The sequence below is a fragment of the Schistocerca piceifrons genome, chromosome 3 (assembly GCF_021461385.2).
Source record: "Schistocerca piceifrons isolate TAMUIC-IGC-003096 chromosome 3, iqSchPice1.1, whole genome shotgun sequence".
Classification (NCBI taxonomy): Eukaryota; Metazoa; Arthropoda; class Insecta; order Orthoptera; family Acrididae; genus Schistocerca; species Schistocerca piceifrons.
In genome coordinates this window covers 423,934,525-423,961,844 of record NC_060140.1, presented here as the reverse complement: position 1 = coordinate 423,961,844, position 27,320 = coordinate 423,934,525, and positions in this window count along the sequence as shown.

Here is a 27,320-nt window from a genome sequence, read left to right as displayed (position 1 = left end):
AGTTCTCTAACGTTGTAGATACAGCAATAAGGAATAGCTCTGTAGGCAGTACAGTTGAAGAGGAATGGACATCTCTAAAAAGGGCCATCACAGAAGTTGGGAAGGAAAACATAGGTACAAAGAAGGTAGCTGCGAAGAAACCATGGGTAACAGAAGAAATACTTCAGTTGATTGATGAAAGGAGGAAGTACAAACATGTTCCGGGAAAATGAGGAATACAGAAATACAAGTCGCTGAGGAATGAAATAAATTGGAAGTGCAGGGAAGCTAAGACGAAATGGCTGTAGGAAAAATGTGAAGACATCGAAAAAGATATGATTGTCGGAAGGACAGACTCAGCATACAGGAAAGTCAAAACAACCATTGATGACATTAAAAGTAACGGTGGTAACATTAAGAGTGCAACAGGAAATCCACTGTTAAATGCAGAGGAGAGAGCAGATAGGTGGTAAGAATACATTGAAAGCCTCTATGAGGGTGAAGATTTGTCTGATGTGATAGAAGAAGAAACAGGAGTCGATTTAGAAGAGATAGGGGATCCAGTATTAGAATCGGAATTTAAAAGAGCTTTGGAGGACTTACGGTCAAATAAGGCAGAAGGGATAGATAACATTCCATCAGAATTTCTAAAATCATTGGAGGAAGTGGCAACAAAACGATTGTTCACGTTGGTGTGTAGAATATATGAGTCTGGCGACATATCATCTGACTTTCGGAAAAGCATCATCCACACAATTCCGAAGACGGCAAGAGCTGACAAGTGCGAGAATTATCGCACAATCAGCTTAACAGCTCATGCATCGAAGCTGCTTACAAGAATAATATACAGAAGAATGGAAAAGAAAATTGAGAATGCGCTAGGTGACGATCAGTTTGGCTTTAGGAAAAGTAAAGGGACGAGAGAGGCAATTCTGACGTTACAGCTAATAATGGAAGCAAGGCTAAAGAAAAATCAAGACACTTTCATAGGATTTGTCGACCTGGAAAAAGCGTTCGACAATATAAAATGGTGCAAGCTGTTCGAGATTCTGAAAAAAGGTAGGGGTAAGTTATAGGGAGAGACGGGTCATATACAATACGTACAACAACCAAGAGGGAATAATAAGAGTGGACGATCAAGAACGAAGTGCTCGTATTAAGAAGGGTGTAACACAAGGCTGTAGCCTTTCGCCCCTACTCTTCAATCTGTACATCGAGGAAGCAATGATGGAAATAAAAGAAAGGTTCGGGAGTGTAATTAAAATACAAGGTGAAAGGATATCAATGATACGATTCGCTGATGACATTGCTATCGTGAAAGTGAAGAAGAATTAAATGATCTGCTGAACGGAATGAACATTCTAATGAGTACACAGTATGGTTTGAGAGTAAATCGGAGAAAGACGAAGGTAATGAGAAGTAGTAGAAATGAGAACAGCGAGAAACTTAACATCAGGATTGATGGTCACGAGGTCAATGAAGTTAAGGAATTCTGCTACCTAGGCAGTAAAATAACCAATGACGGACGGAGCAAGGAGGACGTCAAAAGCAGACTCACTATGGCAAAAAAGGCATTTCTGGCCAAGAGAAGTCTACTAATGTCAAATACCGGCCTTAATTTGAGGAAGAAATTTGTGAGGATGTACGTCTGGGGTACAGCATTGTATGGTAGTGAAACATGGACTGTGGGAAAACCGGAACAGAAGAGAATCGAAGCATTTGAGATGTGGTGCTATAGACGAATGTTGAAAATTAGGTGGACTGATAAGAAATGAGGAGGTTCTACGTGGAATCGGAGAGGAAAGGAATACGTGGAAAACACTGATAAGGGAAAGGGACAGGATGATAGGACATCTGCTAAGACATGAGGGAATGACTTCCATGGTATTAGAGGGAGCTGTAGAGGGCAAAACCTGTAGAGGAGGACAGAGATTGGAATACGTCAAGCAAATAATTGAGGACGTAGGTTGCAAGTGCTACTCTGAGATGAAGAGGTTAGCACAGGAAAGGAATTTGTGAAGGGCCGCCTCAAACCAGTCAGCAGACTGACGACCAAAAAAAAGAGTTCTAAGTTATAGGGGACTGATGACCTCAGATGTTAAGTCCCATAGTGCTCAGAGGCATTTGGGGGCACGTCAATCTCCGATTTGATAGAGGAGCCATCTCCACTGCACTTATCGGAAATCGGGGAGCACAACTCAGAATGACTTACAGCAACGTCAGGTACATAAGAGACAGGTAATACAGTGCCGGTGTCGGATTGCATCACCTGATCATCAGGATGAGAACCCGTAGAATCCCGTTGCCCCACCGTCTCAGCGTAAAGAGTGGATGGTATTTCACTGGAACACTGTAAACACTGGAACGTCTCTGCGGGAACATCTGACCTCACGGGAACCTTCGCGTCTACAGTTGAAGTGGGGGACGCAGATACAACACATTTCAACATCAACAGAAGCAGGTACATCATCTCTGGTAATACTGGAATCACAACGTCAGTTGACCACTCAGTACAGCCAGAAGGTCCACCCTCTGTCAACGCCGTATCAGAAGGACGATGCTGGAGAGGGACGCTCTCGAAATCTCTACCGTCCTCAGTTCGCTGGCGTTGGAGTCGCGCTGCAGGAGCCGTCGTCCCCTCAGGGACAGAGGCCGCACCGGGACTCGCCACTAACGGTGGAAATTCGCGAGGAGTAGGGGGTAATATTGCCCCCAATATCGCTTAAAGCTGGAGTTTGACTGTCAGTAGACTGCGAAGGCACTATGTCTGCTAATGTTAAAGGAAGACGTTTTTGATAATACATCAGAACAGTAGTACGGAGCGGATAATCGAATCTGAGATGACCGCTTTCGTTACAGAGAAAACAGGTTCCTTCTTGCCCTGCATACGTAACACGGATCCGGTAACCACAAACACTTAAGTTGGAAGGAATATTCTTTTTAACGCAAATATAATGTCCACAGTCCGGATACCATTGTAACACTGGAAGCGATGTTGTGCTGATCAGCATTCCCATCGGATATGCCGTATTAATCTAAACGGAAGCAACGCTGTTTTAAGAAACCAATCGTCCACTTCTGGAGGAAGGCTATAAACTCTAACCGGAGTATACTCGAGTGCCGCATTTTCAAGAAAGACTTGACTAACGGAACCCTCTTGATGTGTAAACAACACTTTAGAACAACACGAAAGAGAAGCCGTTCTACTTGAACGGGATCATAAAACTTCACTAATAATGCATACAAATCAGAATCAACGTAAGCAGTATCTACTTGATCAGGTGTTACACGGATAACATCAGCCAACCAATCGTGAATTTCTAAAGAGCCAGACTGAACACAACGTGTACTCTTGTCAAAACTGAAACGAACACTAGCACGACGAGGAATAGACTTAGGAGACTCGACAGACACCATGGCGCCGGCAGAAAACACCGCTGCCGAGAGAAAAACGACAACAAACTCCGCTACGCAACTACGATGTGACTCCGGCCGATACACCAACATGACAGAGTATCTTCGACACAAGCGGCGCTGCGGCACAGGCGGAAGTTAACTACGGCCTGCTAGCTCGACGCGCAAGGCGACACTGCCATATATCGAGGACAAAGAGTATAAAGCGACTGCAGGGACTATTCTCTGGCACCATCCACAACTCCAACTCTTACACCTTCTACCTCTCTGCAGACGTGCCCCAAGGCTCCGTCTTTTCCCCTCTCCTCTACCTCTTATACACGGCGGACGTGCCGCAGCCCCACCACCTGTCCATCTCCGGCAATATGCCGATGACACCGCCTTCCTAGATCTTGCCCCCTCCCTCCAACGTTTCCAGCGCCTCTCCCAGTCCCACCTGACCTGTACACCGCATGGTGCAACCAATGGCTCCGTAAGATCAATCCCTCCAAGACGCAGGCAATCATCATAGGCCGCACAAACCCTTCCATCCGCCACCTAGATTTCTACCTTCCCATCTATGGCCGCCCAACTGCCCTCACTCCCACCATCAAGTACCTAGGCATCACCCTCGACCGCCGCCTTTTCTGGACACCCCATCTCCTCACATTCCAAGCCAAGGAACATAAACGTCTCCGTCTCCTCAAACTCCTCTCTGGTCGAACATAGGGATTAGACCCTTCCACTATCCTACGTACCTATAAGTCCCTCATCCACCCCATCCTATGTTATGCCCTCCCTGCTTGGATCTCTATCCCCCCCCCCCACCTACTACAAATCCCTCCAAATCCTTGAGCGCCATACACTCCGCCTCGCTTATCACGCCTGTCTCCCGTCCTCCATTCGGATCCTTTAAGATCTGATTCCCTTCCCCCATCTCCTCCTGTTCCTTGAACGAATATGGATCCTATACATCACCACCCCCCCATCCTTTAGTTTCCCCCATTCTCCCCACATAGCCTGCTGCTGCTCCTGTACCACAGTCTCCATCTCCATACACTCCATAACCTTACCCAAGGTGGCTTCTACCAACTCCCCCTCCCAGATGATGTCGTCATGCCTTCCATCTACCCCTCCTACCAGATCTAATCCCTCCTTCTTCCCCCCTCCTCAGGGCTCCCTCTCTCCCTCCATCTCCCCCTTCCCTTCTTCCTCCGTTCCCCTGCCGAATACCTTTCTCCTTTTCACCCCCCCCCCCTCCGTGCTTCAGGCTCCTTTCATTTTCCCTCCACTGCCCCTCTTCTGCTCCCTTCCTGGTTTCCCCCTACCATCTCTCTCCCTCCCTTTCCTTCCTCCCTCCTCCCTTCACTCGGTGGTAGGTCCCCTTCACTGCAGTGATCTTTAACGTTTTCGTTGTGGTGTCAGTGTTTCTTCAGTGTCGTGTGCAGTACTACATTCCATCATCACCAATAGTGTCGCCAGCATCGTTCATTTGTGTTTCCACTGTGGAGTTTTTTGTTTTTGTGTCGACTCACAGTGTTCAATCTCGACATGTGTGTGTGGCTCTCGTCTATGTTGTTTTTAAATCTACCATTTAGACACATCTAGTGTTTTTTTTTCTTCTTGTTTATTCATCACTTTTATACCATTCTATGTTATGTTTTCTTTTCTTATTTGACTATGTTTTTTTCTGTAACTCTCTTGGCTGAAGAGCAGCGTATGTGCCGCTGCCAGCTCACCCCAATTTGGGGAGTGAAATAACAATAAAGGGAAAGAAATCTCTCGCACATACCCCGTGAGACCCACATTTCCAACTTACTGTCCACACACTACATTTGTACTGCCCCTACCCACTATACATATTACTCGCGGCAGTCACTCTACTGATTCCCATAAGATTTTGAGCAATGTGAATGCATCCGCACTGAAGAAGATCATTGGCCAGTAAGCCTTATGTATATTAGGATAGTATATGTTCTTTTGGACTTGTCGGAAGCAATCACCTGCTCATTGGTGTGAGGGAACTTCCTACATTGACAAATTAGCTAGGAGCTGCGTCACGTTTCGGTGATCTGCTGCCTGCAAGATGCTACTGCTAATGCGCCGCTGAAATTACTCCGTATCTACCACTGGAGTGCCTCCAAACCCGGTGAGATGTTGCTGATTGCAATGAACACACTTCCATTATGGACTTGCTTGCCTGCTTTCAAATAAAAATTTGTGATCACTCTCCCTGAATCTGTATTCCTACCTTGCATGTGCACAGTACGGCACAACAACCTGACTTTCATACTCACTATCAATTACATACACCATGCAAAAAATGTGGTGGAATCTAACCATAAGTAAGAAAATATTAGTAATCGTCCTCTAAAGACACGCTTGACCTCGAGTGCTGCACAGTAGCACTTGTCTCAAATCTCCAGTACTCACAACCATGTCTCTGTCCCACGCAGACATCGCAACCGCTTCTCCCTACACCGACTTCATGAGTAGTACCGCCGTAAAAATCACTGTTTTCTACTCTCTTCCCGATATTTCCACGCCACCTTGCTTTACGTACCAATATCGAGATTAAGCTTTTGAGCTCCAGCTCTCCCCACGAAGTGGCCGCCAATAAGATTTCTGTTTGTACCAGGATATATTACTCCGACACGATTTCCCACCAAAAAGTGCGCGTCTCTTACCAAATCCAAACACACTAGAATATCATCTCCCATTACCAAAATTAAGGCCACTAACGCTGAAGACACTGAAGTCTCAAACTCTGCGATAATGACTGCCTTGCACTCATTCAGTGTTTTATCCTTTGTCCAGCCCTTGAGATCAACACTCCAGGCCTTAGGGTACATTGCCGTTTGTAGCCGCTTCCATGTTCTTTTCCCCCAATGAGTTTAACAGCCTAGCTTCCTAAAAGCCTCCCTGCTGCGTCTCCCTCGCCTGGCATCGTGAAGTTGCCAAGCCAGCTCGGTTCGCAGCAGTCCACAAAAATGCATTTGAGGTCCCTGCTGTCGTCCAGCTCCTGCTTCGATCTCCCCGCAAAGTGGCGGCCAATAAGATTTCTGTTTTGTACCAGCCTAGCTCCAACCACACAACATTCACGCAAGGAAATTCAGATTCTGACATCAGTTAGTATAAGATACAGAAAGAAGAAGTTATCTTGTTGCTGATCCAGTGTATTCACCACTGCAATTGAAATCCGATAACTAACGAAATAACAAAAACGCTACATGAGCAAGATAACAGTGCGGCTGGTCCCGGCGGAATTCCGAGTCCTCCCTGGTACATGGGTGTGTGCGTTTGTCCTTAGGATAATTTAGGTTACGTAGTGTTTAAGATTAGGAACTGATGACCTTAGCAGTTAAGTCCCATAAAATTTCATACACATTTGAACATTTTTGAGCAAGATAATAAAAATAAATTAAACGAATACGAACGTCGTCTGGTAGAAAGCCGCACGTCTTTCAATTGGTGTATCAAACGTTAGAGAACGCCATCTTTTACTAGACACAGGTGCACTCTTGTCTATGACAGATCTGGACATCACAGGAAGGCTTCCTTGGGGCCTGTGTCCCGCTTCAGCTCGGGGTCGGCCGTGTTACTACTGATTTGGCATTGTTACTTGCCCTCCCTGCAGCCATTGGACATCATAGGAAGTAAGAGGTAAAACCCTCCAAGGTATAAGTTGTTTGGAGTTGGGGTAATTACGTGCATTCTCTAGGTTCAATGATATTAAGTCTTTATATGGGTGCAAACAATTTCAAGAATGTGTGGAAGTTTGGCCTCATAAAGGTGATGATTACTATGCGAACGTTGGGTCAGATTTCCACTGTAAGTATCACGCTAGCATTGACCTTGGGTAACATGAAGTAGTACTAAATGAAATAATGTTTTTCCAGAGGAAAACTTATCAATGCCACTCCGTCGAAAGGCTTCTTTCTCATGAAAGTTGAACCAATTAAGAATACTAAGGATTAATTCATGTGAAAAGTACAGAAAAGTACAAGGAAACAGGAAAAGAGATGTCTGTAAATGAGTGTGTGTGGTTGAGTCTTTAAGTGAAAATGGTGAATTGGATAAAGAATGGTGTTTTGTGTGCCGGACTGTTGTACATGTACGTGAGACACACAGTGACTGGTCACCGCCACACACAGAATTTTGCGACTAAAGATGTAGGTTTGTCTAAGGGATTGTTGGTCTCTTATTTAGATGTTCATGATGATGATATAGACAGGACGAATTCAGATCCTAGGCAGAAGCAAGCTGCCTGTGTAAATACATTACGTGTTTCAGTGTTCACTGGATGGAGTTTTGAGACACTTAAAAACTAAAACAATCGATATCTAGACAATGTTGTGTTTGTAAAAGATGTAGAGGGGCATGGGAAACGGTTGAGGGAGGTTTTTAAGAGAGTCTGTACTCCACACCTAACAGTAAAAGCACTGGAAAAATTGACAATGAAAGAGTTACTCCAGTTTGAGGACCTCGTGTATCTTCACCACTGATTTTGTTGATGCTACAAACAATCCGAAGTGAGAATGAATCACCTGCATACTGATGACCATTATTGGCTGCCACATAACTTACAACTGGTGATGGATGCGCTTATTAACCAGCAACTGCACAATAGTATCTTTGAGGAAAGTACCACTGTATGGTGTGCTGCAGTTGGGATAGTACCGAAAAAGTACAAAGAACGGTCGACTTTGCTATAAAATCAGGTAACATACGATTACAAGAACATATTGAGACCTGACTATAACGGGAACTCAGTACTATTTGATGCAATGTCGGTATTTTCCCATGGTAGACTTACGGAGGTTCTATCATCAGGTATAAGTAGCACCAGATGGCAAGCTGAAAACGGTATTTACAATTCCTTTGATCAATAAGAGTTCTGGCATACGCTGTTGACGTTGAAAAATGCACGTCATGTCTCAATGCTCGTTGGATGGACTGTCAAGTTGTATGATGTATCAAGATGATATTACTGTGTTTGTAAAACATATAGAGGGTCATATGAAACGGATGAGGGAGATTCTTAAGAGAAATGAGCTGACATCTAAGTGTAAAAGTGTCACGGGAAGTAAATCACCTAGGACATATAATTAGTTGTGAGGTGATATTGGTGTACGCTGTTTCCAACACTTCTGGCTGACAAGGAATTACAGTCCCTTTTAAGGTAAGCTAATTACTATATGAAATTTGTTCTGGGATTTACAGAAATCGTACAAGCTCTCATGCACTTATTAAAGATAGCTATAAAGTTTCGTTGATCATCTGAATGTGAAGCCATAATTGAAAAACTGAATAATTTGTTCACATGTGCTCCAGTGTTGGCCTTTTTGAACTACAAAAAGGAGTTCACATTATCATATGACTAGCATTCACGCGTTACACAATGTTTTAAGTCAAGAGATAGAGGGGAAGGTGCATTCATTCATCGGATTTCAAAAAATCAGAGAGGAACTATCCAAACACAAACAAGAAAATGCTGAGCCTAATATAGAGTGAGATATACTTCTGCTGATATTTGTACGGGAAAAGATTTACGGTCGTAATGGGTCATAAAGAGTTGGTTATTAGGATTAAAGTATTCGTCTAGTAGACTAGAATTTTGGGAGCTGAAACTGCGTGAGTTTTATTTCGAAGTCTTTCTTTAAGGCGGTAGAGATTACAGTAATACAGGCAGCCTAAGTAGGAAGATCAGCGAAACAAAATATAGGCTGATAATGGGTTATATTCTTGAGGAGCGGCAGAAACCACAAACTATTGATGAGAAATAAAAATGATTGAAAACACAGCCACAGTTTGTTGCTCAGAATGTTCTACTGTATAAGATAATGAAGTTTTGGGATGCGTGTTTTGGTGCAAGTCACTTTACAAGATGAAGTGATACATGATTATCGGGCCCGGGGGGTTGGGGAGCCGTAAAATCACGGATGATGAAACTAAAAAATACTTGTAATTTATGCCTCAAAAAGATGTAGAACAGTAATAAAAGTGTGTGCACCACGTGCACAGTGTGTGGAGTTAAGCTATCAATGTGTTCCACTGCTAATGTTATTAGAAGCCAATGTTATTAGTATGGACATTTTAGGATTTATTGCCAGACAACAGAGGAGAACATGTTTTCAGCCGATGATAGGTCATTTCTTACATTAGAACTAAATCTGCAACCTGAAATGGTAGCACAGGCTACTGTGAAAAATTGGTTACTAAAACTCAGTGTTCCAGTAATGTTAATCGTGCATCTGGGTCACATTTTTATGTTGGAATTTATGTGACATTTTGTGTTCATAAACTGAAGGGTAAAGGATGTTCATAGAACAGTAAAGGAAATGCTGCCCGAAAATGTGAATTGCTATCGAATGTTTGGAACGCTTTATTGCCGTACGTTGTTATTATTTAAAGTTAGAAGATTCATGAAAGTACATTTCTGTAGCCATACAAATTCGTATATGGTGGCGAAATGTCGTTGTTATTTTAGGTATTTAAACCTTGTGAGCCAGTGGAAAATTCTGGATAGACATTGCGAGAGGTATGGAAGCAGGTACAGAAAGCTACTGTAGCACCAACGCCCTTGAACGGCAGGAATGGATGGGGCAGCACAGCCCGAAACTCTAAGTGTAGTGTGTGTCAGGGAGTAACGATAACTAGCCTATAAATCCCGAAGTGGAAAAGAAGAAATTCGTCAGCTGCTATCAAATTACACATCAGATAATCGAGATGACCCAAACTGTAGCTTCCAACACACTTAATGGTCATACATGTTGGATGTAAACGTCTCTGACGAGGTGTGCCAACTGATTTCTGCTGGTACCAGCCCCCCTCCCAAAAGAAAAGAAATTCGTTAATAAGAAGGAAAAACAGGGCACCTCCCCGCAAGATACGCGTAAGTTACCATACGCATTAAGACTACAGAAGTGATGGTATATTAGGACCATTTGTACTTTATTACCTGTATTTGTTGTGTCGTGTACCATGATAATGATGGTATGTGACATTTGTACAAATTATATAGGAGTTGATGTACTATTTATGGGCTGGTAGAGAGAGAGGATATGGGAGTAGTGAGGTGCTGATCAAAACAAATTGTCAGGTCCTGAGAGATAACCAAACATTTTTCAAAATTTACTCACACAGATTCGTAAATACACACCTGCGCATAGCTGACAGAAAATAATACAGAAGAGACAGTAGCATCAGTCAAAAAAAAAAAAAAAATTGAACGATTTAAATAGACAAAAGGAATGGTTGCCTCATTAGTTTGCACAATCACGGTAGTTTAAAAGAAAAACGACTGTTGCCTCTTGCACATTAAGGTCATTTATTTAATTTGTGCACCCAGATGCGATTCCCCTTACTTAGAAGGCACCTTCAGTGGGTGTACTGCACTTTTTCATCATTTGCACATAAAGGTTTTCGTTTGCGCATATAGGTTGAAGGTTTGGAACAGTTCATTGCGAAATGAATAAAATGCGAAGGTAGTTACAGATCAGCGTCTAATTCACTATTTCTAAGTCTAACAGCTTTCTCTCATGTGGCAAACTGGCTGAAAAAGTGCAGTTTTATTCGATGGCGCGCTGGTAGCTGACTACAGCTGTCACGTGCTCAACTAAGCAAACACATCTACCCACGGTCTATGGACTGACTACGTTTGTGTATGAATTCTGTTAAATAAACATCTTGCTGTTACCAGTGCCTTTACGATTACATGATAGCAGAAGAAGTGGATCTCCGTACACTGTTCTGAGGCAACACACTTGCACCAGCGTGCACTTCATGCTCACTTGATACATCTCGCATGGCGCTTTCACTATCTTCCAATTTTAATGGTCTCTAGTGCATTTTGCAGGAATCCGAAAATGATTCTTCGTTTGACAATGAACGTTATAGAGTCGTTTGAAGCGAGACAGCAATGGAATGGTATGCAAAAGGGATACCAAAATATTTCTTTATTTTAGTCGCTCCCTGGTGAATTGTTGAATGTCAAATTGTGACTTACAAACACACCAACAAGAAATGGAATCTGTCCTAACTGTCTCTGCCTAATTTCCTCATGTTTAACAGGATATTCTCAGGCCGACCTGCTCTTCACGTAATCAATGTCAAACAAATATCGGTGAAATGGTTGACAAAAATAAGTTCAACGTGATCCAGAGTTAACACCACTGAATTGTAATTAGGACCTCCTGGATCCCAGGTCGAACCAACCACTGTTTAAATTTTGAATGAAAGTTGTCAGCAATGGCAGCCGAAGCCTTCCGATGAAAGTAGTCACTCTCTTTCTGTCAACGGCCTTGTCAGAGAGGAAAAGCAGACAGAGGGCCAGGGCACGTTCTTGCTCTTCAGGTGGGTAACTGTCGTTTACAGGTGGAAGAATCAGCAATGATCAGTTGTATGAACCTAGAGAAGGTAATGGGAATCATTGCCTTAAAGGCACATAAAGTGTATCCACAGGATATGTGGTCTACAATGGGCCTTCGAGAGTGGAGTGCCAAGGCGGAGGTGGCCACGAGAGAAAGACTGAATAACTAACGAAACGATATCGTTATACTATTCGGAGCGTGAAATGACTGAAGTCATAAAATCTGTAAAGAAAATGGAAAAGAGTCAAACTAGATATAGAAATGGTTATTGAACTGAAATGGAAAGAAGGAATTCTGGTAAAATATACATTAGTATTGACAGTTGGAAAAAAATAGTGTAATTGGAGAACGATTCGTTATGTTTGTAGGGCAGAGAGTGACTTTCAGCGAACAATACCGTGCTATGATGATTCTTACCGAAATCGACAACATACCAACACTAACAACCAAATATGAGGTATACACGGATAATCCACAAGCAGAAGATGGAAACATAGAAAAACTATGGCTATAAATGCTATAGTCAAGCTTCCAAACACCTTTATTTTAGCAAGCGGGGTATTCTGACTACCCCAACACAGTTTAGTGGTTTATTGAAGTTTTTTTTTCAGATTCTGTTACTTCCTCTGAATATCTTTCTTTAATACACAAACACAACTTTTCAGATTATTATTAGTCTTTGAAATCAACACAGATGTAAAGTACAATAATTTTTATATACCATTTACAAAATACAGTCAATTTAAAGCGCCTGTAAAACCAAAATGTATACACTTTGGCTGTCAGTGCGCTAAACCAGTACCTGGCCTCAAAATAAGAAATAACATTTTTCAAATATTCATCCAGGCACGTTTTTACACGACATGCACTTCACAATTACAGTTTCTGCTCTGTGTGATTACAAACATTTATTGCACGTTAAAAAACAGAATCTTGTTTCCCGATCTCCCTCCCTCTTGCAGTCTACACATTGCAATGGCGTTGGTAACCTGGAACACTTGGGCTGGATCACTTCTTGGAATTTCAATACCAAATGCTTTCAGTGCATCTTGTACAGCTTTATGAAGACCGTTAATATTTTTACCTCTTTCCTTCATGTTGCCTCTTCTGAGTTCAAATGTCTACTCAGTTTCGAAGAGTTTCCATCGGCTCCGATTATTCTCCTGCCACTCAGAAAATCTTTGTGTGTAAGGAATATATGGGTTCAGCGCTACAGTATTTACAGTCTCAGAACACTTAGTGGCCTCCGCCTGGTTTCTCTGACACAGCTGCAGTCTCTTAATTCTTTACATTATCTATGGCATATTAGGTTTTCTTGTAATAGAGTATGATTTCTGGTTTGTATTCACTTTTATCACCGGTCACTTGCCTCTCATCATGTTGAGTAGAGAGTAAGATTACCGATTTGCCGCTTTGTCGAACATAGAAAACTACAATCAAGCGATCTGTTAAACCTAACATTGAAGAACGGATTTTTTTTTTTTTTGTCGGGCAAAAGTTTCTTCGGAACTTTCTATTGGAACTCTGCAACAGAAAAATTAAATAACGATGGTGAAGCCGGCCGGTGTGGCCGTGCGGCTAAAGGTGCTTCAGTCTGGAACCGCGTGATCGCTACGGTCGCAGGTTCGAATCCTGCCTCGGGCATGGATGTGTGTGATGTCCTTAGGTTAGTTAGGTTTAAGTAGTTCTAAGTTCTAGGGGACTGATGACCACAGATGTTAAGTCCCATAGTGCTCAGAGCCATTTGAACCATTTTTGGAGGATGGTGAACCTGTGAAATATTTCATAAACAACCATCTCCAACACAAGAATATAAAACATTTCACACCAAGCAGAACAGTCTCATACCCACACCAATATTACCTGTCAATAACCACTAAACAAACAAAAAACAAAAAAAGTTCATTCATGATGGTGAACACAATTTCAATCATTTTAGGAGGGAAGCGTGAAACCACAAGCGTGTAGCTCCTGAGATAAAATTGTAATAGGGAAAAAATCCACCTGGAGTAGATAGAACTCCGTGCCTCGTAATGGGAGAGTTATATCAGTAATTCAATAGGTGCTAACGCAGATGGTTAATAATCTTAATGGATTGATAGCAGGGGAACAAAGACAAATCGAAGTTACGCGACAATATTATGAGCTTAGTAGTACGAAGAGGATAAATGAAAAACGAGTTCTGCAACAAATTTCAACTACACTACTGGCCATTAAAATTTCTACACCAAGAAGAAATGCAGATGATAAACGGGTATTCATTTGACAAATATATTATACTAGAATTGACATGTTATTACATTTTCACGCAATTTGGGTGCATAGATCCTGAAAAATCAGTACCCAGAACAACCACCTCTGGCCGTAATAACGGTTCAAAAATGGTTCAAATGGCTCTGAACACTATGGGACTTAACTTCTGAGGTCATCAGTCCCCTATAAATTAGAACTACTTAAACCTAACTAACCTAAGGATATCACACACATCCATGCCCCAGGCAGGATTCGAACCTGCGACCGTGGCGCTCCGTAATGACGGCCTTGATACGCCTGGGCCTTAAGTCAAACAGAGCTATGGTGGCGTGTACAGGTACAGCTGCCCATGTAGCTTCAACACGATACCACAGTTCACCAAGAGTAATGACTGGCGTATTGTGACGAGCCAGTTGCTCTGCCACCACTGACCAGACGTTTGCAATTGGTGAGAGATCTGGAGAATGTGCTGGCCAGGGCACCAGTCGAACATTTTCTGTATCCAGAAACGCCCGTACAGGACCTGCAACAAGTTGGTAATTTCATTGCTACTAGGCGCTACCTGAAATTCAAGTGCATTTAATTTTTGTGCCTACTGCGGGGCATTTCCAAACAGAAATCTTCCGTAGTCCATTACAGAACGTATCAACTCGTAGTATAAGGTTCCCCACCACACCGCACTTAAAACAGCAGGTAAGTCACAGAGATTTTTCTGTTTTCGTAACAATATGATTAATGTGATCACTCCAGGATAGTCTACTATCCAGAAGCAGCCTCAATACCTCTGAGGTTCGTAGATTAATTTTCAAAGGACACACAGTTATCGGATTCAGTAGATACTTCTGATGCTTTCGTCTAAAGAAAACTGCAGAAGATTTTGCATGCGACAAATCGAGAGCGTTTCCCAGGGACCATTCAGACGGTAAATCAGTAGCATTATTCTTCCATGGGCAATAGAGTTCTAGGCTGATAGGTTCAATCTGTATGCAGGTATCATCTGCTACAAATGACGTATATACGAGGGGACTTGGAACAGATACTTAAGGGATTCATTTGCACACAGAAAAGGGTCTGATAAATTTTTGTCTTGCTTTCTAATGGAAACGGTTCTATGTTGTAAATGATTTTGAAGAAAAGGAAGGCAAATGTGTGAGACAACGAAGTAGACCCCTGACAGCTCGCAGCGTTGTTGTCGTCTTTCAACTGCGAAGCGCTAATGGCTGCAGGCGAAAACAGCAGCAGTCTACTGAGCTGAGACAACACTGAAGAGTTGCCATAGAGATATTTACAGAACGAAGTTACATTGTTAGTTGAGGTAGCCCACGAAACTAACGCGCCCAGCCCAACGCAACTGTCAGCGACCAGCTTTCGCCAAATCAGCTATAAGTGATCTAACGACTGCAAGAGTAAGAAAACACGAACAGCTGTAAGCTACCTTTCTGATGGAAAACTTTTACAGTGTTCATCTTCAGGGTACATAAACAGTCAATAGTCCTCATCCCATTCTGGGAGCCATACTGTAACAATGGCAGAATTATATTATGTTCCAACCAACATTCGGAACGTAGTTTGAGAAGACGTATAAAAATCTTTGCTAATTACGATGACAGTGCATCTGGAAGTTAAGCGTATGCTGTTGTAGGATCCTTACTGGGAATTGATACATGTACTATAATTAGTGTGGTCAATTTTTAAGGAAATTCGATCTCTGCCCGCACTGCATTAAAAAAATTCAACAGAACGTTGTTTTACTGCTTTCAGTAGTTGCATTTGTGAAGGCAGCTTCATGGGTAAAATTAATCTCTGTAACATGAAATCACAGTCCTGTTGTCGCAACAGAATCCAGCGATATAATTTCATGCGTCTTCTGCGATCAATCTGGTTAATGAGATGGTGAAGTGATCTATGACACTAACTCAATGTTCTAGCCTTCGAAATGCGAACAATGCCATATCGAGTTACTCCAGAAGCGCTTTGCGTTTCACTGGAGCTAACAAATGGATTATGAGGGAGCAGCAGCTAGCGCAACATCTATATCAGGGCTACGTTATTGTGTACAACCCAACTTCTTTCTTCCATTTCCTCCCACATTCTCCGTAAAGAACGACCGTATCTAATTTGTCTTGCTTTATCAAAGACATTTTTTCTCAAATTAATCGACACTCGCCACAAGTAAACAAGAAAGAATGATAGCTACATTCCTGTCCTCATTGTGTATGAAATCGCAGACTTTCGCGTGAGACGGGAATCGGCTCCATGCTCGACATACACTGCCTGACGAAAAAAGTCAAACACCCAGAAGGGGAGGAGGAAACGAAATGAATCTCTACCCTTTGAAAAGGTGTGTGACTTTATTTTACTCATTACAAGATCAAGTTAATTTACAATTAACTTGGCAATACTGGCTCACTTATCAGTATGATGCTACACCCCTTTGGCCTGGATGAATGAACTGATTCGAAAGGGGAGGTTGTCATAAAGGCTTTCAATCCACTCCTTACGCAAACTTACCCACTATTGTTGTAAATAGTCCTTGATATCCTGCGTACAAGCACTGGGAGAGAGTTGACGCGCAAGCCAGCTCCAGCCATATTCAGTCACAGAACTAAGATCTTACTAGCCGCGGAAGTACACCAATATCACAAAGACAGTTGATAGAGACAGGTGCAATGTGTGGCGGAGCATTACCCTGTTCAGATATGACACCATGATATTATTTGTATGAAATATACGAGAACACAAGATGTGTCGTAGTGCCGTCCTAGTTCCTCACTACCAGTTCTGACCAGGAGTCGTACCGAATGGCTGCTAACGCCATGACGCCAGGAGTAATACCGCTGACCCTCTCCGAAACACTGGAAGAATGGAAACTCTCCCATGTCGCCACCACACTGACCGACAATGGTCACCCAGGGTAGTGCAGAACCGCGATTAAACACTGAACACAATGTGACACCGTTCAACCCGCAGTCCATGCCTCGGTGTCATAGGAGCACTTCAAACGCAGCCATTTATATTGTGCTAATGACAGCTCACGCATGCGACGGTAATTCTCTAACTCGACCGCTGGTGCTCTCCAGTCACTGGTTCGGAATGACACAATGTTGCGGAGAGTCGTTTACTTGTTCTCGGACGGCAGGCGTCCAGATGAGTCAGTTACATACACTCACACTCACACACACACACACATACACACACTTATCCCCCCCCCCCCCCACACACACACACTTACACACACACACACACACACACACACACACACACACAATATCTACAATTACAGTTTGCTTTGTGATCAAATATACTTTGATTATTTTCTTTAAAAGTCTTTAGAGACCAACACTCACAATGTTTACAATTACAGTTTTCTCTCTGTGTGTGTACAAGAGGTTAAAATTTGCATAATTTAATATGGAAATGTTTTGAACTTCCCTCTCTTACGAATTATCTGTGGGTGATCGAACACATCCCATCGAAAAGACTGTAGGAGCGTCTTCACTGCCCCTGCAGAGTGCAGCTAAGAATTGCCATGAAGAAGGAAGTTCTTGGCAGTTGTTAGGTGGGCTGCAATCATTAACGCGAAGCCTCTCAGTTGGCCCTTCTACTTGACGCGAGACATCGTTGTTCTAGGCACGGGTTTTCACTGTGGTGTGCATTTCATGACCGATCAGAACTCACTTTCTGGACAACCCTCGTACATATACAGGGCCAGACGGTACTCTAAAGGACCACAAGGTTTCTTGTTTCAATCACAAATAAAAACTACAGTTTTAACAAAGGAGGTGCACGAGAAGGAAATAGTAATTAATTTACATCGACGCTGGTAGACTTGAAAATTACAAACTACTGAACGATGATATGCACGACAGGTATGCTCTCTCCGATGCTGTTTTTCAGCTGTCTCCAAAGATTATACAGACGTACTTTTCGAACAGCAAACTAGATATAAAACGCGTAGAAGTGTTATTAGCTAAAGAAAAACATTTAATTAGATATACCGTCAGGTCAGAATGTAGAATATACATGTCATAGGAATAACAAGGATCGAAAGGTGTGGTACTTAGAAGCAGCAAGATGCGGCAAAGAGCTAATTCTCTCCCTTCCTTACAGTATAACACGTATCAACACAAAATTTGACGTACAGTAAGGTCAACTTCGTACCAGGCTGAGAACTTTTCTCACTTAGCTCGAAATTCTCAACGATATATCACAATGTTTATGAGCAGATTTTTAAACACTGTTTGTCAAAGATGAAACGATGCAAAACTTCTTATAAGTAATATACGGGTTGAGTCAGCTATGCTGTTCACCTCAAATACTTAACGAGCCGTTTAAGATATTGTAGTTTCGTTTCCACCTGCGAAAATGTCCCTGCTAAATGACATATAGTGACTTTTGATAGCTATAGTTAGAAACGAATAACTCGTCGAAATCTGATCAGTGTTTTCAGAGAAATTGCCATATTTAGAACTAAACGTTTATCTGTTTTGAACACGAAACCGATCACTGTATTATGAAGAGGTTTGTGATAACGAGCAATCGCGAAAGGCTTGACGCGTCACAAAAACGGAAAAGCGAAAAAAACTTTCATTATAAAATTGATAGAAATCACACTTTGCTATATGCGATTGGACCAACAAACCAACAGATGGGGAAAGAATGTGACATCTATGGACGATTGATCAGTTAATCTGCTCTTCTTTCCGGCAGAGTTTCGAAAGAAAGGTACTCGTCAAAAATTGAATGGATTTGGGAAACAGCTAACTTAAGCACAAATTTCATGAGTTTCATGTGAAGGTCAACACTTGAATTCCAAGATTACATCAGCAACAGTGAGATAAGAGAACTTAATAAAGAATGTCATCATAAATACTTCCATAATATTCTTTTTCTGCCCACTTCACTTCTGCATGCACTGAAGGGATTACAGCCATTAAAATCATTTACGTTAGTGACTGCAATTAAAATTTAAACACACACATACATATATATATATATATATCGAATGTCATTGTCATGCTATTGTGGTCGTATATATCTAAACATATCAGAGTGTAACAAGATTTGTTCCGCTGTGCCGATTTCTCCAATTGCCTTATGTCTCTGATACTCGGACCAACACGATGGAGGTGTGGATACGGTAAGTGCTCTGTAACAAAGTGGACCATACCAGGTGTCGGATTTATATATTTCATGCTCATTCGTTCTCAGATGTCCGGGAAGAAAGTGTGTATTCTGCATCCTTTGTTCAGTCCCATTCCGTCTGCCAAGTGTCATTTCGCCATTGAGTTGTTTCTTGTCAGTTCGTTTTTGGCCTGATATAAGAATCGATATAAGACTAATATGAAGTTGTGATCCTAATTCATATAGCTGACATCTTTCATAACATCTGGTGGCCTGCACTGTTTGCAGGACTTAGGGAAATGCAGATGCCCACATCGTTATATTACGGTCTCCTAGACTACTGCAACAATAGAGTTGCAGAATAGCGTCCAGGCCATCAGAGGATCGTCAGTAAAATTACAAAAGGCTACCAACATGGTCTATATGCAGTCCCATATTCTGGGACATCGTTATAGAACATATTTCACACACTGTTGATGTCGATAACAGGGTGACCGGAGTAACTGCGTATGCAGACGACGTAATGGTTTAGTCCACCAGCCAACAAAATTTTCTACCTACTGCTAAAGGGAGGATTACAAATAAAAGCAAGAATTAGGCTTGTCAGTACCACCATGCAACGAGAACTTACGACAAGATGCCTTGGAGTATACGTTGATGGAAAATTTTTATTCGAAGAACGCCCAAAACTCGCAACTGACATAGCGATGAAACTAATGCATATACTAGTCAAACTCAACATTCGACAGGCTATATTGCCACAACAGATGATAAGAACCTACTATATCATCTTTTTTTAGTTTTTTCTGAGTTTTGCAGCCAGCACCTGGGCCCATTGTCTCTGTCTCGCATCACACGAAGCGGACAGAGAAGCATCCTTTTAAGAATGTAAGGAGCGTCTGGGGCAACATCTATAGAGGCATTATACGTCGTACTGGGGTGTACTCAACAAACATTATCGTGCGTTTCAGAGCTGCAGCGTACTGTGTGATGATGGGACGACAGGACAAAGTACAGGAAATTACAGGCCAACAAGGAACTGACTCAACTAACTCAATGGCGAAATGACACTTGGCAGAACATATGGGACTGAACAAAGCACGCAGGATACACACTTTCTTCCCGGACATCTGAGAACGAATGAGCAAGAAATATATAGTTCCGGCACCTGGTATGGTCCACTTTGTTACAGAGCACTGATCGTACCCACATCTCCATCGTATTAGGCTGAGTAACAGAGACATAAGCGAGTTTGGAGAAATCGGCACAGCTTAACAAATCTTGTTACACTCTGATATATTTAGATATATACGACCACAGTAGCATGACAATGACATTTGTGTGTGCGTGTGCGTGTGCGTGTGTGTGTGCGTGTGCGCGTACGTGCGCGCGTGCGCGCTGCGCGCGTGCAAATGTCATTGTCATGCTATTGTGGTCGTATATTGAAAGGTGGCTACACTGAGCCACTGCGCCAGAGATTGCGCCAAAGAGTATTATTCAGCCGCCTCCTCTGGCAGTGCTTGGGGAGAACTCGTAGTAGTCAGTGCTTGTTAAGAACTCGTATTAGTGAGTGCTTGGGGAGAACTCGTAGTAGTCAGTGCTTGTTGAGATGTGCTAGTGAGTGCTTGCTGAGATGTGACACTGAAAAGTTCTTGTTGAGATGTGATAGTAGCGAGTCGGTGTGGAGAGATTGTAATGTTCAGAGTGCTTTTCATCAATATAAACGAAGGTAAAAAAAAAAAAAAATTCTTTTCTCTCTTATTATCGCAATGTCTTAAATAATGCGTCATTACAGGTTCAGTCAACAAAGCATCTGGCTTGTGCTCTTGTATTAGAGTGTAATTCTGCTTTCCTTACGCAATTATAGTATTTCTATTTTTTAATTACTTCAGTATAAATGATATTTAAAATTTCTTGCCTTATTGAAGAAGAACCGTGCCAGATGTGTACGTTGAGTCATACTTCCACACACAGAACAGTTATGTTTGTGCTTTGGTTTCGTAGGTTTTATAGTTGCTGGGGACTTAATTAATTAATTGTGTTAACGGAAATTTTCATTTCATTCTTTGTTGTTGTTCCATGCAGTCAGATTGCACAATAATACTAGTCAGGGCCAACCGTTTACGAAACAGCGTAATCGGACATACAGCTACCAAAATTAAAAAAATGATTTTCAAATTTAATAATAATTAAGCCCCCATGCACGTGGCGACCGCTGCTTCGGATCGTCCCTTGGAATTCTTCTGATTGTAAAAATAGTAGACAGTAGTATTGTTGTAGTAATTTGTAGTTTAGTAATTGTAGTCTATTTTGCATGTGTAGATTTGGTAATTGGCATTCTTCTAATGGTGTTTTTCAAAATTTAATTTTTGTTGTCTTGTCTACGGGTTTGACAATTTAGTGCAGTTATTTCAATTGTTCGATTAATCGTGTTTGAGGGAAACATTTCCTGTGAATGGTATTGTTGGAGATAAGGAGGCATTGTGTGTAATTTTCGTACAGTGACGAGTTTTGTATGTTTTGTAAATGATTACGCGATCGATGAAAAAGGCAAAAATAATGAATAGTGAGAATAACGAAATTGTTAACATGGCGAACTCGCCAACACAGGAGAAAAGGATGATGAATAATGGAGTTGAAAACAATTTAATAAGTCGGGATAATAGTCCGGAAACAGTTCAAAATTTTTCACAATCGAAAAATTCTCAGATTGCGTGGTTAACGACAGAAGAAATGGAGCAGTTGATGGGTGCTATACTAAATTTGGGATCTGAATTAAAAGCATATAGGGAAACAATGGAAACACGGTTAGACTCACTGGGATCACAGTTACAATCTGAATTAAAAACAGAAATAGGAACAATTAAAACCGAGATGAAAGCAGTGGGATCACAGTTACGAACTGAATTAGAAACTGATATGGGAACAATGGAAACACAGTTAGGCTCACGAACAGGAACATGTTTCAAATACATGAAAGACGAATCAAATAAAGAAATTAGAGAAGAAGTACAACCGATTTTGAAGGCTCACAATAATAGCTTAATTTCAACAGAAATCAGACAAGAGGAACAGGATAGAGAACAGGAAGAAAGAGATCGCGTGATAGTACAAAAATTTTCAGAGATAAATTTACAACGTGCACACGATAAGGAAGAAATATTTGAGAGAATCGAGGAATCCGTACCAAATGACAGATTAAATAACCCTACACAACAGTATGAACAGTTAATTACTAAATGTGTTAATACTGAAACCCGAGTTGCGACACTTACGGAAGACGTAAACTTATTGGAAAGAGTTGAGAAAATTTCAGATAAACTGACAAGTCTTAGTTTAAATGGGGACAGAGATTCGGATGATACAGCACCATTGCCATTTGCAGAAACCGAAGAGTACCAGAACATAAATAAGCATGTTGAAACTCAGGGAAAATTTAATGAACGCGTTAAAAGGGAATTTGAGGCATTAAAAAAGCAAGTCAAACAAATTGAAGGCGAAATCGTAGGAAAAGACAGCAAAAGAAATTTAGAATCACAGATACCAGAGGGGTTTGAAGAAAATAATTTGTTTCATTTACGAGAAGCAACAAGAGAGCTCCAGGCGAGCGAACTTGACAATAATCAACATTGGGACTGGGACAGACGCGGTAGGTCTTTGTCGCCACGAGGAGAAAACTTTGACTATAAACACTTCTTAACTGTTCGGAAATTTAAGATCTTTCACAATTCTAAGAACGACATACATCCATGTTCATGGTTAGATCAATTTATGTACGCACTTCCGCCAAATTTGCCACTAAGTCACAAACTGGAAATTATGTGCAGCTATTAATGTCCTCAGGGGATTCACTACACTAAGTGAATATGTGCCGTAGCGAGCATAGGGCCCCGAGCTGTAGTGGTGCTATTTCTCTTTTAGTTTTCTGTACCGCTGCCTACTCTTTTACTATTCTTTGCATCTGTCAAAACAACTCTTCGACTATCAATCTATCTAGAGAAACGGTAAAGAATAACCTGATATGACTAGAATGAGATTTTCACTCTGCAGCGGAGTGTGCGCTGATATGAAACTTCCTGGCAGATTAAAACTGTGTGCCCGACCGAGACTCGAACTCGGGACCTTTGCCTTTCGCGGGCAAGTGCTCTACCAACTGAGCTACCGAAGCACGACTCACGTCCGCTACTCACAGCTTTACTTCCGCCAGTACCTCGTCTCCTACCTTCCAAACTTTACAGAAGCTCTTCTGCGAACCTTGCAGAACTAGCACTCCTGAAAGAAAGGATATTGCGGAGACATGGCTTAGCCACAGCCTGGGGGATGTTTCCAGAATGAGATTTTCACTCTGCAGCGGAGTGTGCGCTGATATGAAACTTCCTGGCAGATTAAAACTGTGTGCCCGACCGAGACTCGAACTCGGGACCTTTGCCTTTCGCGGGCAAGTGCTCTACCAACTGAGCTACCGAAGCACGACTCACGTCCGCTACTCACAGCTTTACTTCCGCCAGTACCTCGTCTCCTACCTTCCAAACTTTACAGAAGCTCTTCTGCGAACCTTGCAGAACTAGCACTCCTGAAAGAAAGGATATTGCGGAGACATGGCTTAGCCACAGCTTGGGGGATGTTTCCAGAATGAGATTTTCACTCTGCAGCGGAGTGTGCGCTGATATGAAACTTCCTGGCAGATTAAAACTGTGTGCCCGACCGAGACTCGAACTCGGGACCTTTGCCTTTCGCGGGCAAGTGCTCTACCAACTGAGCTACCGAAGCACGACTCACGTCCGCTACTCACAGCTTTACTTCCGCCAGTACCTCGTCTCGGTCGGGCACACAGTTTTAATCTGCCAGGAAGTTTCTGATATGACTATTTTACCTAAATGTGATTTCGGAAATTACCGTTTGGACTTACTGTATCTTCAGCAGCATTCATTCGTAGCTTAAACGAAATTTTACCTGTTTATCTTCGTGACAATATTACTTCATATGTTGACGATATTCTTATTGCTAAACGTTCTTGGAGTGAGCACAACAAAATTTTGGATTCATTATTACGTATTTTTGCAAGAGTTGGCATTACAGTGAACTTGGAAAATTCTGAATTTGGACGTTCTCAGGTGAAATTTCTTGGTCACATTATTTCTACAGAAGGTATTCTTCCTGATCCAGAAAAATTAGACGCTATTCGTAATTATGCTGTTCCTACCACAAAACGTGATGTTCGTAGTTTCCTTGGTGTCTGTAATTTTCTTAGACGCTTTGTTAGATTGGACAATTTGGCTACACCTCGTTTATGTGAACTATCTGGAAAGAAATCTAATTGGTGTTGGGATGAGGAAGCTCAGTCAGAATTTGAACAACTCCGTGATGCTTTAGTTGCTGCTCCACTTCTTTCACATCCGGATTTATCTAAAGATTTTTGTTTGGCGACGGACTCATCATACAAAGGCCTAGGTGCACATTTATTTCAAGAGATAGAAGATAACGGCGTTGTAGTACAGAAAACTATTGCATTTGGAAGTCGTGTTCTCTCTAAATCCGAAAAGAATTATTCGATTACGGAACTTGAAGCTTTGGCTGTTGTTTGGGCTTTCACAAAATTTCGTACATTTTTGTTTGGCAGACATACTAAGGTTTACACCGATCATCGAGCTCTGGAATTTCTTATGTCGACAAAATTAACTCATGGCAGATTGTCACGATGGGCGTTGTACCTACAGAAATTTGATTTTAGTATTGTTTACGTACAGGGTTCTTCAAATATTGTTGCTGATGCTTTATCACGTGCACCTATGGGTTTGAAACAAAGTGCTGAAGAGGACTGCAAGGAAAACAATTATTGTTTGATGTATATTCAAGGTGTTGCGTTTGAGAACTTTATTTTGTCTTCGCTCCAGGACATCGCTAAGGAGCAAAATAAGGATCCAATCTGGAAGGACATTAAGGAGAAGTGGAGGAGAAAGGAAAGCGTAGCGATTAGACAGCATTATTTAGTTCGCAATGACATTCTTTTTAAACGAAAATCGGTCGACAACTCTGTTTGGTTAGTTTGTATTCCTGATGAGTGGGTCAATAAATTGATTTGGTATACGCATTTCAGTTATGCACACTTTGGTCCCAGAAAATGCTTTCATAAATTACGGGAAAATTGCTACTTCAGTAACATGGAAAAACGTATTCGATCTGTTCTGGCCAAATGCAAATTATGTCAAAAGGCTAAGCCGCCAACAATTTCTCACAGAGCACCATTGTTTCCTAGCATTCCAGCGAAATTAAAGGACATGGCTGCAGTCGATTTGTTCGGTCCAGTGGTTCGTTCTACTAATGGTTTTGCGTACATTTTCGTAGCAGTGGAGTTGACATCAAAATATGTGTGTTTTACGCCGTTACGCAAAGCAACAGCTCGTTCAGTATCTAATGCTTTCATAAAACATTTTCTTAAAGAAGTGGGACATGTTGATAAGGTTATATCAGATAATGGATCACAGTTTCGCTCAAAAATTTGGCTTCGTACTCTACGGCGTCGTAAGATTAAACCAATTTTCATTTCACATCTAACGCTTCAGAGAGATGGATGAAGGAAATCAATAAATTGTGTCGTCTTTATTGTCATCAGAATCGCAGAACGTGGGATCAGTATCTTCATATTTTTCAAAACATTCTGAATGAACTCCCTAGTGATTCAACTTCTTTACCGCCTGCATTGATATTAAAAAATAAAGCACCGACAAATCGCATTTCTGAAATCGTTCCTTTTCCACCTACACGGAAACTGCGGCATTCTGAAGTTGTCAACCTGGCTCTGCAAAATATTGCATCTGCGGCTGCAAGAAGAGAGAAATCAGCAAAACGTCCTGGTCGTTTAAAAACTTTTTCAGTTGGCCAAAAGGTATTAATTAAGTCTCATCGTTTGTCTCACAAAGGACAAGGCTTGTGTCGCAAATTTTTTCTGCTTTATAACGGTCCATATAGAATTCGCTAAATTATTCATGATAACACTGTTGAAGTAGAAACTCTTAAATCACGACGCTCTAAGGGAATACATCATATATCAAACGTTAAAATTTTTGTGGAATGACATACTTTAGAGAAACTAACAGCTACATGTAAACATGCAGAGAATACAAGGATACCGCGCTGTGTTTTGGCGGCGGCATATGCTCAAAGCAACAGTCAAGTCTGCGCGCCGCACAAGGCAGTCGTTGACCGCAAACAATTACTTCCTACGTCACGCGCCTACAGCTGATCGAGCGCTCAGTGCGAATGCACTGACAGCCGTAAACAAATACACAGTCTAATTTCTCCGACTAAATTCAGTATAAAGCTATAGTGACTTGATGAATTACGTTATTAACGTTCAGTATTTTTCAGGATACGGTTGTATAAAATATTTAAGAACTTCAGGTAAATTCTGTGCGTCTCCGACGTTAAGAGGACTTGCTATCGAGAAAATTTCAGAAAGAATGTAATTTCGAAGAAGAAAGTAATAAACTAAAAAAAGGTAACTATTAATTGAGTTTATTTTTCAGGTAACATATTTTCACTTAGGTACGTACTTTAGACGTAATTTGCTGCTCGCGATTACGTGATTCATACTTTGTGCTAAATTTCATGTTCTATGAAATTACTTGTGAAGCGACGTGCTTGCGCACGTTAACTGATTTTGACAATGATTATTAATGAACTGGGTTGTAACTTGTGTATATTATGCATCGCTTGGCTGCACTGCTTTTTCACTGATGTCATTTTTTTTTATTATGTGTCTGCTGTGCTCATTTATTTAAATTATAATTGTCACGTGATTAGTTGTGCTGATATGTATGTAAGTTATACTTTGTGATTTATCTGCTTGCGCCTTCATGTTTACTTATTAAGATTACATATGAACATTTATTTGTTTATGCTGATATGATGCTAATGACCTGTTTATTATGTTAGATAACATATTTGCTGCCTTGCTTATGGATTGCATATTTACACATTTCTGTTTTGTTGTCGTAACTACTCTTTAATTTGGTATATAGAAATGCTGATATAAGGTGTACAAACATAGAGTTTAGGTCACACTATGGTATTAATTATAGATTGTTCGCTTGGCAGAGCCTCGTTGTAAGAATTGTGCTGCATCCACTTGTTGACATTCTGTTCTCTACTGGTATATTTACTCGCTATTGCATGTTTTGCTTACGCTCAGTGCCTTAT